The sequence below is a fragment of the Schistocerca serialis genome, chromosome 2 (assembly GCF_023864345.2).
Source record: "Schistocerca serialis cubense isolate TAMUIC-IGC-003099 chromosome 2, iqSchSeri2.2, whole genome shotgun sequence".
Taxonomy (NCBI): Eukaryota; Metazoa; Arthropoda; class Insecta; order Orthoptera; family Acrididae; genus Schistocerca; species Schistocerca serialis.
The window spans coordinates 984,657,469-984,673,254 of NC_064639.1; the positions used below are offsets into that span (position 1 = coordinate 984,657,469).

Genomic DNA, 15,786 nt, shown 5'->3' on the forward strand with positions numbered 1-15,786 from the left:
AATTTTCTGGAGTAGCTCATTTCTTAGCTCTATTAGATGCATAAAAGCGGGCCGTAGGAATGGAATGTGGTGCCCACCTGAGTTACCTTGCAGGTACCTTTACAACGTTAAGCATTTTAAGTACATGTTCACAATATATGTATTCGCTAATGAAATAAGTTTTAAGTAAAACAAGTAATCAGTGCTGAGACAGCCTGTGGAATCATAAAGTTATCATCGCAATGAAACAAAGCTGCAACCATGAAACGTGATGGTGGTATTAATCCTTCTCCACGTATTGGTTCTGTAACGTGACACATTTTTCCTAACGATGGATGACTTGGCAGCGGTCATAGTTATTGAAGTCTGCATTTTGGCTCCAGAGAAAACTTTACACCTCGAAAATCAATTTGTCTTCACTGAGGAAATGCCTGGCACTAACGGATTCTTGATCTGAGCAAAGAAGAAGAAGGCACGTGATGCCATGACAGGAGAATGCAAGGCGGAGGTAAAATTTGATATCTGTAGCCTATAGAATAGACGCCATGTGGCTTTGTCATGTGCAGAATGAGCTGGAGTATTGTAACGGAGATAAAACCACCATGGATAGATTCCTGCAACGTATAATTAGTTAGTTAGTTAGTTACATGCTCCATAGATCACTTGAATGATTCTTTTTTAGGGGACTGATATGGAATGAGTCAATTTGCGTGACATTGTAATGTCTCTTGCAGCGGTCTCTCGCGATATTTTCAGAAATTTTATAAATGATATAACTCAGTACATATCTCGAAATATCTCTTCTTGTCTTACCGCTTTCTAAACTTTAATGTACGATGATTATCAGTGCAAAGTAGTTCCTAGCCCTATTATTCCTTGGAGCGTGCATTTACTCCATGGAATAGCTTCTCTGCTATCTATGTTTTCTCTTATGAAAAGAATGATTCAGATCTTGCGATTAGCTGTGAAAGAAGGAAGATGTATATGTATGTATTGTTGAGCTAGTCGCCATCGTGATGAGATTCGGTATGAGAAGGAATTTAATACATGAACTAAACTAAAGTAAGTATGTTGGCGTATTATTTAACTGATTATTATTGACAGTGTCTGCTTACTACGCTGTGTTGCACGGGATCAGTGGGGAACGTTTGATTTACACTGGACGAACCTGCCGTTTTGTACACTCAAGATATCCAGTTCATTACTTTCAATAAATGGGCTATCACGGTCTTCTCAGCAGATCTCTGGTCTTCCCCCATGTGATCACCGAAAGTTAATAATTATTACAAATGTTTTCAGGAGATCGACTGACAATTTTCGTCGCACCGAGTTTCGAAATTGCTTCACTGCCTTATGGAATTTACGTTAAGCTCAATTTAATCAGAATAGAACAGTATTGAACTGTGTGAATGTGATAAGCCTGCTTTGTGAATGAAAATTCCCTTAATATACGCATGTTTTTTCTATCCTGATCAGTGAAGCTAAATCAGGCCGGTGTGAGAGAGGTTTTTAAATTCCAGATCCCACAAAAAATATTAAAACATGATTAGTTTCAGTGGATGGATACTTGCTGGCTTAGTTTTCAATGTAAAGCTTAGGCCAATGTAAATGACCAGCAAGTATCTGAATGGCACACTGGGTTTGATAATTTGTCCAGTAATATAAAATGTCTTTCTGATAGTAAAGTGTTATAGATAGGGCAGCACTATATCGAATAAATACAGTGATATTGTGAACATAATGACTTAGTTTTCACAGCCACAGTCCTGACGGAACTTGGACACTGTACACTTCTCGCAGTTGCAAAATTTGTTTCACCTCGGCTACCACTGTAGAGCGGAGTAAGATCGACATCAGTGGTAGCGGATGTTCGCGACGCGAGTATGAATGAATGACGGTAATTAACGAAAGCAGGGCAGAACATTGATAATAACTGCGGCCTTATCGGCTCGTTTCGCGTGCCGCCGGTAGGGACAACGCGGCCGGTGGTGAGGACACGGACACGGACACGGCAGTCGGAGCTGCCGGCACCGGCACGGCTGTGCGCTCCGCGGTCACGCTATTGATCGCGCCCGCCCGCCCACGCACGAACGCGCACGCTCGCCGCACACGGCACGCAGCACGGGGAGAGCCGGTCACGCAGCGGTCGACATACGGCAGGGGCAGCGCGGTGGCCCGCTCCACAACAGGTTGCTGTCGCGCGGGCAGCAGCACCCGGCACCGGTAGGGGTCGCTACACGACAGCCGGCCTGCGTCACGCCACCATGTCACGAGACTTGTGGACGCCAGCACAGCCCCAGTAGTTCAACTTTAGTTCTCACTAACTCCAGCACTGAAACACCAAACGTTTCCACGGATGTGCTCTCCCTGAGTCAGTGGTTCCCAAGCACTGAGTGCAGTGTCGCAGGGTTTAGCAACCTGGACTAGCATTCTTGAGGACAACGGTTCAAACCCCTGTCAAACCATCCAGATTTTCGGTTTTCCATGTTTTTCTAAAGCACACAAAGCAAATGTCTGGGTTGTCTCTTTGAAATAGGACATGATCAAATTGTTTTCCTATTCTTCCATGATCCGAGTTCCTGCTCTGTCTCTGATGGCACGTAGTCAGCATTACATTAAACTCTAATCTTTCTTTCCTCTTACTGTTTAAAACCGTATTTTATTTCCCAAAACCAGTGCAGGCATTCCTTATCTGTCTTGAGCAGTTCAAATCTATCCTAAGGGGTTTGCATCCTGGTGTAACCAATGTCTCCTGAAGATAAACCTTCCAAAGCCCTGGCAACAATTACACACTAAACCTTCGTCACCTTGTATGACTTATATCTGACCATCTATAATGATCCTGACCTACAAACATGCTAAAATAATTGGGACTAACACACGACTGGCAACTAATATAGAAACCCCACTTCATAATCATAGAATAGAATGTCCTCTGTAGACGAAAACTATTATTAATCCACCGAACTTTCGAATTACACTGCTGTCCTCTACACTTACAAAACCTTGACCTGATCTACTCACTCATAAGAAAATCTTACATGGATTTCTGCTCCACCTAAGTTCTATTAGAGCCTCGAAATCCTTGAACTCTGTGCACTCCGCCACGCTTTCAGCGTCCGTTTACTTCCTTAATATGTCATTTATCAGGTCATCAAATTCGCTCCTCTCATTCGCAATGAACCTGTCCGAACAACCTACACAGTTTGCAACCTTGACTCCAAGAATCCTATTGTCTCCTTAGTAATTTCCAATCGTGGTAAGCTCCAGTACTTATACGGACCTATTCAACCAACGATACACCTACACACACTCCAAATTCTTTTCCAACAAAATTTCAGCCATCACGCTCTCTCATACAATGAAATCTGTCCCATTATTTACTGTCCTACGAAATACAATTCCATACTACCTAGACCACCTGCCGTTCTGCCTCTCCCTGTCTCTTTCTATGTCTTTTCCACTTCCATCTCTATCTTTCTTTACCCGTTCTTCCTTCCATATTATTGTCACATCCACACTCCAAGCCATTACTCCCGTCCCGTTTCCACAACATCCGTTCTACCTACAGGCCCCTATATTTGTACCCACACCCTCCTACCTTATTAAATACCTTTTTTCTCCTCTGAAAGCTTTGATTTCTGGAGAACTTATAAGTAAAAGGAACAAGTTATGTAAGATAGCACAATTGCCGATGTACCATTAGCTACAATATTCTTGGACAGAAATTGTAACTTGTACAATAAGTAAAAGACAGCAAGCTATGTGAGGCAGCACATGTCTCTCTTTGTCATTCATGCGGGCCACTTTTGCCTTGCCCTGCACCGAGTTGCCCTGCTCCCATACTGATGCAGGCAAATTTTAATGAATGGGGTACTTCTTCATTATGTGTCGCTCGCCATCACATTGTCGATATTCTCTGAGTAGTAACTTTTGACTACGAGCGATGGGTACGCCTATGATGTTGTTCACGTGATTATGCGGCTTAAAGCCGAGAAACCGGTCGTGTTTTAGAATACTACAGTTTTACCAGATGTGATCGGAATTCTTCTTAACATCAATTGCTAATGTACCACTAACTGTAATATTGTACTAGTTTTTACATGATAGTATTTTGGATGGTGCATTATTTAAACTGATGTTCTTTGGGGGGGGAGGGGGGGTTAAGGAGTGTCGATAAGGCAATCTGCGATGGTTGCCATATAGTATTTTCTGTATACATGTATTTGCCTCCATTGGCCTAAATAGCAATGCATGGTCGCCTTCTGTCCCTCATAAGTGACTGCTACATTCCTCAGATGATATTTGTATACTTCGTATTTACAAAATAATATTTATGAACTTTTTCCGATTTCAGTAATTTATTCGCTGTAAGTTGTCACAGAAATTTTTTTTTGTTAACAGACAGTTGGGCTTCTGCGCCCTAGCGCCGCTCAGAGTGCTCTTTCCGTATATTATTTTCGACCACTCACAAGTTCTGTTTTGTAAAGAAATACCTTTTGCAAAAAACTGTAAAGTGTTTTCCATGTAAATTGTTTTATACAATATAACGACGGAAATGCAGTCTGTGGAAAGTGCTGCTTCTCCAAACTTCCTCAGTAGTGCTTTGCCGCGAAAAGAACGGCTTATTCCCTTGGATTCCAATTTGTCCTTTGGAAGCAATTTGCACTTGTCCCGCGAATCAAAGTGTTGGCGAGTTGCAATGTATGTAATGAAGTGTTTTATATGATTGACGTAACACTGGTAAGCTAGAAAGCCATATTCTACTCAAAACACTATGTCTCTAATCAATGGTAAAATGTAACATATTTTCCTTCTCCTGATACCAACTTTGTGCTGTATTTTATAGCCTTTGAAAATGACTGAAGGTCGAGACGCCTAAGGTGATCTGGAAATAACAAAAAGTGTGGTGAAGACATCAGATAAGTTATAAAGTGACAACGTTTTGCCAATATAAGTCCTTCAACTTTAACTCAAAGCGTAGTGCGTCATTTATTCAGATCATCTTCTCTGCGACGTGTTTTAAATTATTGTAAATAACTTTATTCTCTCTATTAGTATCATCCTGACTTAATTTTAAAAACCAAAGGAAGTCTAATTTATTTTATACAAAACCATTCATTAAATACATCCATTTATTAATTTTAAAATCATTTGCAAATATCTCACCTTTTAATTTATTGTTTTTCGTATGTGCCTATGCCTAGACCCCTCGTCCATAGGGATCTATAGGGATCAAATAACAATTAAAAAACACACTGCAGGATAGTTTTATTCTTTTGTTTATTTCTATTTATGTCCATCCAAAAGTTGTTTTCAACTGTCTCAAACTTAAAACTTGTAAGTATATACTGCAGTGGATATACTGACGCTAGTGAAACTATCACACTTTCCTGATACAGGCTGAAATTGTCTTTGTGTACGCGGATATTGTCTCTTCAGAATAATTTGCAACACTTCGTCTCTCAATAATTTAACGTAAAAAGTGTGAACCTCGTAATCCGTGCACTACTGAATCGGTAGTCTAGAAACACCGAAACCACGTGATTGCATCTACCCATGGCTATGTGGAAGCCATATGTGAAGGCCGTGAGTTACATTTCAAATGATCGTAGATAGCAGTACCCCAGGAAAGTGTAAATGACCGTTCTAGTTCTCTACGTACATAAATGATTTGGCGGATACGGTGAGCATCAATCTGCGACTGTTGGTTGATAATGTTTTAGTTTACGGGAAAGTGTCGACCTTGAGTGGCTATAAGGGGAAACAGGATGATTTGGACAGAATTTTTGTATGGTGTGACAAAAGGCAGTTAGTTCATGCTATGAAAAGATTTGAGTTAATGAAAATTAGTAGAAATAACACACTTGTAATTTTCGAATACAATATTATTGGTGTGCTTCTTGGCACAGTGATGTGGATTAAGTATGTGCCGCAAAGTTATATGAAATGAAATGAGCGCGTAATGTCGGTTGTAGGGAAGTCGAACGATCGGTTCGGTCTGTTGAGAGAATTCAAGGAAATGGCAGCTCATCTATGAAATAAACATTATACAAAGCAATTCTGCGATCCTTTATTGACGAATATACGAGTATTTTGGTTCACCACCAGGTCGTATTAAAGGAAGACTTAGAAGCAATTCCCACAGGCACTGTTACCGGCTATTAACTAGTGAATGTTACGGAAACGATTCGCGACCTCTAATGGGAATCCGTGAAGGGAGAAGACGTTCTTCTCGTGGCGACGCACTACTGAGGAAGTTTAGAGAAGTGGTATTTGTGACAGACTGCAGAACGATTGTACTGCCAGCAAAGTACATGTCGAGCAAGGACCACGAAGGCAAATCAGGACTCATAAAACAGAATTTATTTTTGATGAATAGTGCTGATCTTTTCTTTTCTAAGTAAGTTTCATTGTTTACGTCGAGCATCAAGGGAATTTCGCCGAATAACGAAATTTAGAGGCATGTTTAGTGGCCATCGTTGACTACAAGCGAACGTCGTTCATACATTCGTTTCTACACCCATGATTTCCTCTGCTTCGCGTTAGTTGGTAACGTCCGCATCTGAAAATTGTAGGTAATAACTTATTACTTATTTACTAAATAATTTAACAAAACAGTGATAATAAAGATGATCATTTTATTTTTTAAAAATTGTTATTTCGTGAGTTAGTAACGATTGACCAATTTTTACTTTTACCTCAAAAAACAATAATCATTTCGGAACCTGCTCGTACAGCTTAACACACCATACGCTAACTTACGACACAGGGAGGTGCGCCTAACCCGCGTACCTGATACACCGGCAGCCTGAGTGTTTTTGTAGGCAGCTGGCCACTACCGTTTACGCAAATGCTGGGCTGGTCCACAATCTGCGCCCCACAAGATTACGATACACAAAATGTTAACATACACTCTAAGACAATAAAAAAAGGACGAAGCGTGACGAAGGAAGTATCCAAATCTGACGCAAAACGATAGATGAGATGTACATGTAGAGGCAAACAAATTATTACAGTTTCATAAAAGTTTAATGATTTATTCAAGATAAAAAGCTTTACAAATCGCGAGGCCAGAGGTGAACCAACGTGTTATTGATTTGCTCAGTCTGTAAAGCACTTTCTCTAGAATAAATCATTCAAATTTTCCAGAAATTGTAATCATCTGTTTTTCTGCACTTCTACATCATATAATCATATATACCGATTTACGTCCCATTCGAATAACTTTCTTTTCTTTTTCAGTGTTTTATATAACACAAAGAGCGAAATTCACACGAATCACAGACAAATTGCACACACGACTTGCCTTTCTTAGTTAATTGACAACTCTGGTAACAAGAAAGGGATCCGGCCATGAAAATGACATAATACTGCTAAATAATGGCAACAAGGTCTGCCTTAGGGATGGATAAAAACGAAACAGAGAGAGAGACAAATTGTCATATTAATGTGAGACCAACTGCTATAGACCAAATGAGTCACTGATAGACTCACTCACTCGGCATCTACAGGAGCTCATCTTCTCTAACAGTCTTGCTATCTCCAATTTCTTAAGCTACATTTGCTTTAATTTCTCCAACGTTCCTTCACTTAGTGCTTAAAGCGCAGCAGTAGCTCTAAAAGTAAATTAACGTTTCATGGTATTGCTGGCTGAATGACGCAATCGCGCACAAAACGTGACGTCTTTTCTTCGTGAGGTGAATATCTATCCCCGTTCGTCTGCAGCCAATGAAATCGGTAGACGTAACCTTTATTTGTCAAGATCACACATTTGTAAAGTAACCGGTTTAGATTGTGCTAGCAGTCATCTTCAGGTCATAAAACATTATTTTAACAACTCAGTACTTAATTATACAACATGTGACGCTTTAAACTCTGTAACGATGTTTTAAAATCTGAAAATACTTACTTGCACATCCGAAACTGATCATATAATTTTATATACTCACGATATAGACAAACAAAGGCTACAGTGAGAATTAAAATCGCTGTTTCACATTGTTGACCATGGCAAGCCCTGTAATCGCTAGAAATATGCACTAGAGACCAGAAAAACAAATCGTAGAAACCACGTGTTATCCACATCTTTGACTTTTTTTCCGAGAATGTTTTATTCGATTTGACACAATAACATTGTCCTGACCATATTTAAATAAATCTGTTTGACTCCCTTCAAAACACAATATTTCGTAGATAAATCTCTAAATTTATTTCAGATGAAACGACAGAACCTAATTAATTTCATGAAACGACTGCGATGAACTTACAACATAATCATAGTTCAACTGAAAATAAAAAACTGAATAAATTTCGCGAAACAACATAAAAATAAAAACAAATTTAATTTTATTTTAATTTAGGCTGGCATGAGTTTTTTTTCAGATTTTTCTCCAGATCTTCCGCATTTATTTTCTGAACTGAAAACATTCAGTTGATTTATTTCTATTCCGGAAGAATAACGCATAAAACGAAAAAAAAATCATGCATTTATATCGTTCCTATTGTCAAATATGGTCGAGGGTGCATTGAAAAATCATTATTTTTGCAGTTTGCCGAATTTTCCAACTTTCCTTCGTAGTTGTCCCGAAATGTTTATTGAAAACTTTCCCAGGAACAGAACAAACGAGGAAAAAAGGAATTGCACATATCCATCGACAGAATCGTGAGTTATGGTCTTGGGTTCACACAAAAATCCCATAGAAAGATGCACTTTCAGCTTTTCCAGAATTTTTCAATTTTTCAGCCAATTTTTTCACTTTTTCATTCCCTGAAAACCGTAGTCGGACTATTACGAACATTAAATAAATTAACGAAGTCGATTCAGCCGTTCTCAAATGATGCGCTTACCAACGAAGAGTATTTAATTTTTATTCATATAGGTTTGTAAAAAACCACCACTTCTAGCAGTTTTTCCTCCAGCAGTATGGTAATGTTTTGCGCTACTTGTGCTGAACTAATTGTGTCCAAAGTTAATTTCACCCTAAGTATTTTTTGACGAGTAGGGTCTCGTTACGAGACTGCAATGAGCCTACATTCAGTGCGAAAACAAAATCTCCGCACTGCAAAATATTTCTTCAGTATTGATGGGCTGCAGGTTGGAACTGGCGGAACTGCTGGATGCATTTTGATCCGGCAGCCCATCCGACAGCTTCTGCAGGAGCGGCGGCTGGGCCAGCTACGTGGAAGTGCGGTTGCTTTTAGCCGATACGCCGAGTCTGACGGCGGCGAAAGCGCACTTCGCCCCTTGCACCACGAGAGGTCGCGAGTTCTGCATTGTTTCTGGCCCTTAAATTCCTCTACTAACTTCCATCTAAAAATATATCCCACAAAACACAGCAGAACGAACTGCGAAACCGATGACGTTGAACGCCAACTCATGGCATTTCTAAACGCAGTCGTTTCATTGATTTTAGGAGGGTTGATACCATGGATTTACTTTTTCTTCTGTAGTGTCCCCGTTGTTTAGAGATAGAAGGAAATAACGCAGTCGTACATTGGAAATTTTAGGAGACGCAGAGTTTTATCTTGTTTCCTCATGTTAAGTTTTTTGGTTTCCTGGCGTGTAACAACGTTTTGTTCGACAGAGTACGGAAGGACGGCAGACAAAGAATCTACAATTCTATTTCAAATCCTATATACGTTATTGCTTTACATACGCCGTGAAGCAGAACTGCACCGACAAAATTTCCAAGGTTGTTCAGGAATATTTTCTGAATTTTTGCATATAAGAAAAAATGGTTATAAAGACTCTGAGCACTATGGGACTTAACATGTGTGGTCATCAGTCCTCTAGAACTTAGAAGTACTTAAACCTAACTAACCTAAGGACATCACACACATCCATGCCCGAGGCAGGATTCGAACCTGCGACCGTAGCAGTCGCGCGGTTCCGGACTGACCGCCTAGAACCGCTCGGCCACAATGGCCGGCTGCATGTGAGAGATCTGTTGTCTCCTATAGCTCTTTACAGAGCAGAAGTGTAATTCTGATTTATTCGGTTTGTCAGCCACATTTCCTCTGTTTCACAGAAAACATCCACGCTTGTGAAAAAGGCTGTGAAATGAAATCACCAAACTGTAGAACACAAAACACAGCTTTGCTTCCTCTTGCCGCTTTTCTAATGCATTGAGTGAATGCAAACACGAAGTGCATATCGGCCAACTCTACAAATTACTATGTACTGCCGTTAACGTACAATTAACTTTGCCGGAAAAAGCAAACACGAGACATATCCTAACGGTATTGAATGCAAGGTTGAAGGCGAAAGAGTAAAGAGAGCATTACTGTTGTCATCAGCAAATACCGTGTCTGAATGAAACAAGATATTTTCCAAGCTACACACACACGACGCATAGCGTCAACATTAGCACTGTCGTGCAGATATTTTCATTGAAATACAGATATGAAGATAAATGGGGATAATAAACCTAATGAAATGCAATTAGTCAGTACCGAACCACCAGCGACCACTATAATGAAAATTAAGAAAATTTTCCTGAAAAGCTAATGTAATTTTGTCGTTGAAGTTCGGTCTCATTTTGTATAAAACAGGCATAGACACACATTGCACCCGAACATTTAACGGAAAATGATCCTCCACGTGCGACAACGCCGTTTCTGAAACCGAGATCACTCTGATCGTGGAAGTGTGACAAGTGTGTTCAGTCCGAAGAAAAAATTTTATACATAAGACATCACACTTAAGAACAAACCAGAATCTAGTGAAGTAAATGAATAAGAAATAGAACGATTTACATCTGGAGTAAGCTAGATAAAGCGACAGCTTTGTCGCGTTTCAAAGTGGAAGTAAACATTTACCTCTCGGCCGGAGCATGTAGAGGAACTGAGGCTCAAAATTAAAAGAACACCTTAAAGAGTTATAGGAATAGTTGGCCAGGCACTGGATAGAATAACACCTAGTAGAAAAGTTCATAATAGGAAGGACCGTCCACTGTATACAGTCAGTGCAGAGGAACTACTATAGAAACATCAGTAATGCTTAATACGGTTACAAGGAAGCAGAGGTCCATGGTAGAGACCTACTGAATGAAACGCTTTTCACTGCGAAAAAGAGCAGTGACTACTGTAGCACAAACTTATCGAAAGAGCCGTACTAAACCAAATCCTCGTCAGACGTAAAGACTATCAGTGGCACTAAAACTAGCATCGAGATAATCATGTATGAAAGACGAACTGAAGCTAATAGCACCAAAATAAAAGACACATGTACTTTTTCTTAAAATTTTCGCTTACAGGGAGGTACAATGCATAGACGGGTGATGTACAGAAATTGGTCAAATATATGGAAACACACCGAGAAATGCATGCTTGAACATAAACGCATATGCCAACCAAGCCTGCATAATGTGCTACTGTATTTTACTACAAACGGTACTGTGCTATGTTCTAAATACACTCCTGGAAATGGAAAAAAGAACACATTGACACCGGTGTGTCAGACCCACCATACTTGCTCCGGACACTGCGAGAGGGCTGTACAAGCAATGATCACACGCACGGCACAGCGGACACACCAGGAACCGCGGTGTTGGCCGTCGAATGGCGCTAGCTGCGCAGCATTTGTGCACCGCCGCCGTCAGTGTCAGCCAGTTACGGCATACGGAGCTCCATCGCAGTCTTTAACATTGGTAGCATGCCGCGACAGCGTGGACGTGAACCGTATGTGCAGTTGACGGACTTTGAGCGAGGGCGTATAGTGGGCATGCGGGAGGCCGGGTGGACGTACCGCCGAATTGCTCAACACGTGGGGCGTGAGGTCTCCACAGTACATCGATGTTGTCGCCAGTGGTCGGCGGAAGGTGCACGTGCCCGTCGACCTGGGACCGGACCGCAGCGACGCACGGATGCACGCCAAGACCGTAGGATCCTACGCAGTGCCGTAGGGGACCGCACCGCCACTTCCCAGCAAATTAGGGACACTGTTGCTCCTGGGGTATCGGCGGGGACCATTCGCAACTGTCTCCATGAAGCTGGGCTACGGTCCCGCACACCGTTAGGCCGTCTTCCGCTCACGCCCCAACATCGTGCAGCCCGCCTCCAGTGGTGTCGCGACAGGCGTGAATGGAGGGACGAATGGAGACGTGTCGTCTTCAGCGATGAGAGTCGCTTCTGCCTTGGTGCCAATGATGGTCGTATGCGTGTTTGGCGCCGTGCAGGTGAGCGCCACAATCAGGACTGCATACGACCGAGGCACACAGGGCCAACACCCGGCATCATGGTGTGGGGAGCGATCTCCTACACTGGCCGTACACCACTGGTGATCGTCGAGGGGACACTGAATAGTGCACGGTACATCCAAACCGTCATCGAACCCATCGTTCTACCATTCCTAGACCGGCAAGGGAACTTGCTGTTCCAACAGGACAATGCACGTCCGCATGTATCCCGTGCCACCCAACGTGCTCTAGAAGGTGTAAGTCAACTACCCAGGCCAGCAAGATCTCCGGATCTGTCCCCCATTGAGCATGTTTGGGACTGGATGAAGCGTCGTCTCACGCGGTCTGCACGTCCAGCACGAACGCTGGTCCAACTGAGGCGCCAGGTGGAAATGGCATGGCAAGCCGTTCCACAGGACTACATCCAGCATCTCTACGATCATCTCCATGGGAGAATAGCAGCCTGCATTGCTGCGAAAGGTGGATATACACTGTACTAGTGCCGACATTGTGCATGCTCTGTTGCCTGTGTCTATGTGCCTGTGGTTCTGTCAGTGTGATCATGTGATGTATCTGACCCCAGGAATGTGTCAATAAAGTTTCCCCTTCCGCGGACAATGAATTCACGGTGTTCTTATTTCAATTTCCAGGAGTGTATGTTGCAAATGTCAGTCGCGGCAGAACAGTGTTCTGTGTAGTAGTGAGTACATTTATGTCGGAGCTAAGTGAAGTCGAACGCGGGGAAATGGTTGGTTCCCGTATAGAGGGTACTTTCGTAACAAAAGTGGCCGAAATGGTTTGGTGTTACTTGAGCATTGCATCGAACTTTTATACCACACACAAGGAAACCGAAGAAATATCATCCGCTAAGTCACAACGAGGGTGAAAGTGTCTGTTGAGTGATCGTGACAAACGGTCATTGAAGAGGACTGTGATGAAAAATGAGAGGACAAAATTATTGCAGAACTGAATGCCCCGCTCGTCAGTCTGTCACTATTTTGTATGAAGAATGGTATAAGATTTCATTAAAAACCATGCAGGACCTGCATTTATCCACTCTGGGACGACTGGGAGCTGTATTGATTGCTAATTGGTTTCCTACACCGTATTAGGTACGACAATCTGTTATGTTTGTCGTGTCTTTATATTTCTGTCCACACCCTGTAGATATTAGTGACACCTGAAATCGCAGAAATTATAAAAAGATGTAGGACCCGATGGAAGGGTTGCCCTATCAGATTTCACACAAAATTTGCATCCGAGTTAGCTCCCTTTCAAAATTTAATGCATCAAAGGTCCCTTGAACATGAAGCTAGGCCTATGATTCGAAGAGAGCGTGGATTACATCTGTGTACAATAATGTTAGCAGGAGAAATGCACAATGCTACCGTCTAATCTTACTGAAGTCTCTCTGTTGCAAAGATCTTAGATCATATTCGCAGGTCAAAAATAATTAGGTATTTCGAACAGAATGATCTTGTAATGTCAGTCAGCATATTTATGAAATCGTCAGCCATGCGAAACCCAGCAGCGGTTATCTCACATGACATACTGAAAGCTATGCATAAAAAAATGGGTGGATGCAGTAAGCTTGGCGTCGGTACAATACCGAAACTAATTAACAAAAGTACGAGTGCATGGGGTATCGAAAAAAATTTGTGATTGGATTGAAAAATTTTTGGTAGTGTGGACTCAGCACATTATATTTGCTGTAAAGTCAGCGAGAAATGTAGAAGTACCTTCACGCGTGATATAGGGAAGTTTACTAACCCCATTGCCAGTCATATTGTATATTAGTTCTTTCGAAGATGACATTAATAGTGACCTCAGACTGCACGTGATACTATTATATGTAATCTCTGAACAGAGCTGCTCAAATATCCAAGCAGATCTTCATAAAGTATCTAAATAGTGCTAAAGGCAAGCATCTTGCTTTAAATGTACAAAAAGGTAAAACAATCCACAAAACACAGAAGAGTAATATCTTAACGATTGCTATGTCAATGAATCACAGATGAAATCAGTCAACTCATATAAATACCTCGATACAGCGATTTATAACAATATGAAATGGAATAATCACATAGGCTCAGTCGTAGGCAAAGCAGCTGACAGGGTAACCAGGAAATTCAGCCACTCTATCACGTGCGCATCCCATCTTAGTATACTGTTCCAGTGTGTGGCGCCCATAATGAATACACTACTACTAGCCAACGAAGCAACACGTAGTACGATTCTAAGTTCCCTGTGCTATGCAGTTGGCAGTGGTTTTACAGAGTAAGTATAATGTGCGTTAAATAAGTAATGCAGCAATTTTTTTCTGAAAGCAGGTTGGCTTCATTCAGGAGTGCAATACGCCACAGTATGTCCCACTCTTTTGGTTACGAAACCTTATTTTACAAAATAATCTCCGTTCAATGCGACGGCCTTATTCCACCTCGCTGGTAGGGTCTGTGTGCCCCCACGATACCACTCTGCTGGTCGACGTCGGAGCCAACGTCTTGCTGCATCATCAATAACCTCTTCCTGCAAATGCATCCTTCATTGGGCCAAACACATGAAAGATGCGAGATCCAGGCTGCAGTTTTGTTTTACGTTAGAAGCAATGAACCCATGTTTCATCGCCTGTGAAAATCTTCGACAAAAAATTGCCACCATTAGCCACACAAAAAAAGGACTCCGTCGTCAAGCCACTAGTGGCCTACCGGGACCATCCGACCTCCATGTCATCCTCAGTGGAGGATGCGGATAGGAGGGGCGTGGGGTAAGCACACTGCTCTCCCGGTCGTTACGATAGTATTCTTGACCGAACCCGCTACTATTCGGTCGAGTAGCTCCTCAATTGCCATCACGAGGCTGAGTGCACCCCGAAAAATGGCAACAGCGCATGGCGGCCCGGATGGTCACCCATCCAAGTGCAGACCACGCCCGACAGCGCTTAACTTCGGTGATCTCACGGGAACCGGTGTATCCACTGCGGCAAGGCCGTTGCCCCATCAGTCTCACAAAGGGAAAGCAATTTCGGAGAGATGATCCTCCGTTCTCTTCGCTGATATTCTTTTAGGTGAGAAGAACTAAGCGGGTACACACCTTTAAGTACCCCAACAGGTGGACGAATGGGTCAGCATTACCGACAGATTTGTCCAGGTGAGCAGCGGGGTGTCTATGATCCGTCGACCTCCTCGAATGAGTGTGTACGTCGTTCCAACAATGCAGGAATCACAGCAGTCTGCAGCCGGCCGACACGCAGGTCATCGGACGGGTCTGAACTAACTTGTTGCAATAACGAAGATGCCCTGCCCAACGACTCACCGTGCTTTTTTCTTACTGCCAAGTCTCCGTAGACATTCTGCAAGCGTTTATGAATATCTAAGATGCTTTGGTTTCACCCAAAATATAATGACGGATCTCTCATTGGAACGATCCTCCGTTACAGACGCTACTTTGTACAGCGCTGCCAGCTATCGGAACTTAATGAAACTGTAGAGGCTGAAGCGGGAATATTCCACGGTGCCCCACAACAAATTCTGCATTTTTTCAACTGAAATTAGACGAGGAAAAAATGTACTGCATTACTTATTGAACTAGATGTAGAGTGGGTAACGCAGTGGTCACGCGAGCCACCAGC

General features: G+C 42.3%; 1 pseudogene; it reads right to left on the reverse strand.

Annotated features, from left to right (window-relative positions):
- Positions 1 to 15,033: 15,033 nt before the first annotated feature.
- Positions 15,034 to 15,151, reverse strand: LOC126459428 (5S ribosomal RNA; annotated as a pseudogene).
- Positions 15,152 to 15,786: the final 635 nt, after the last annotated feature.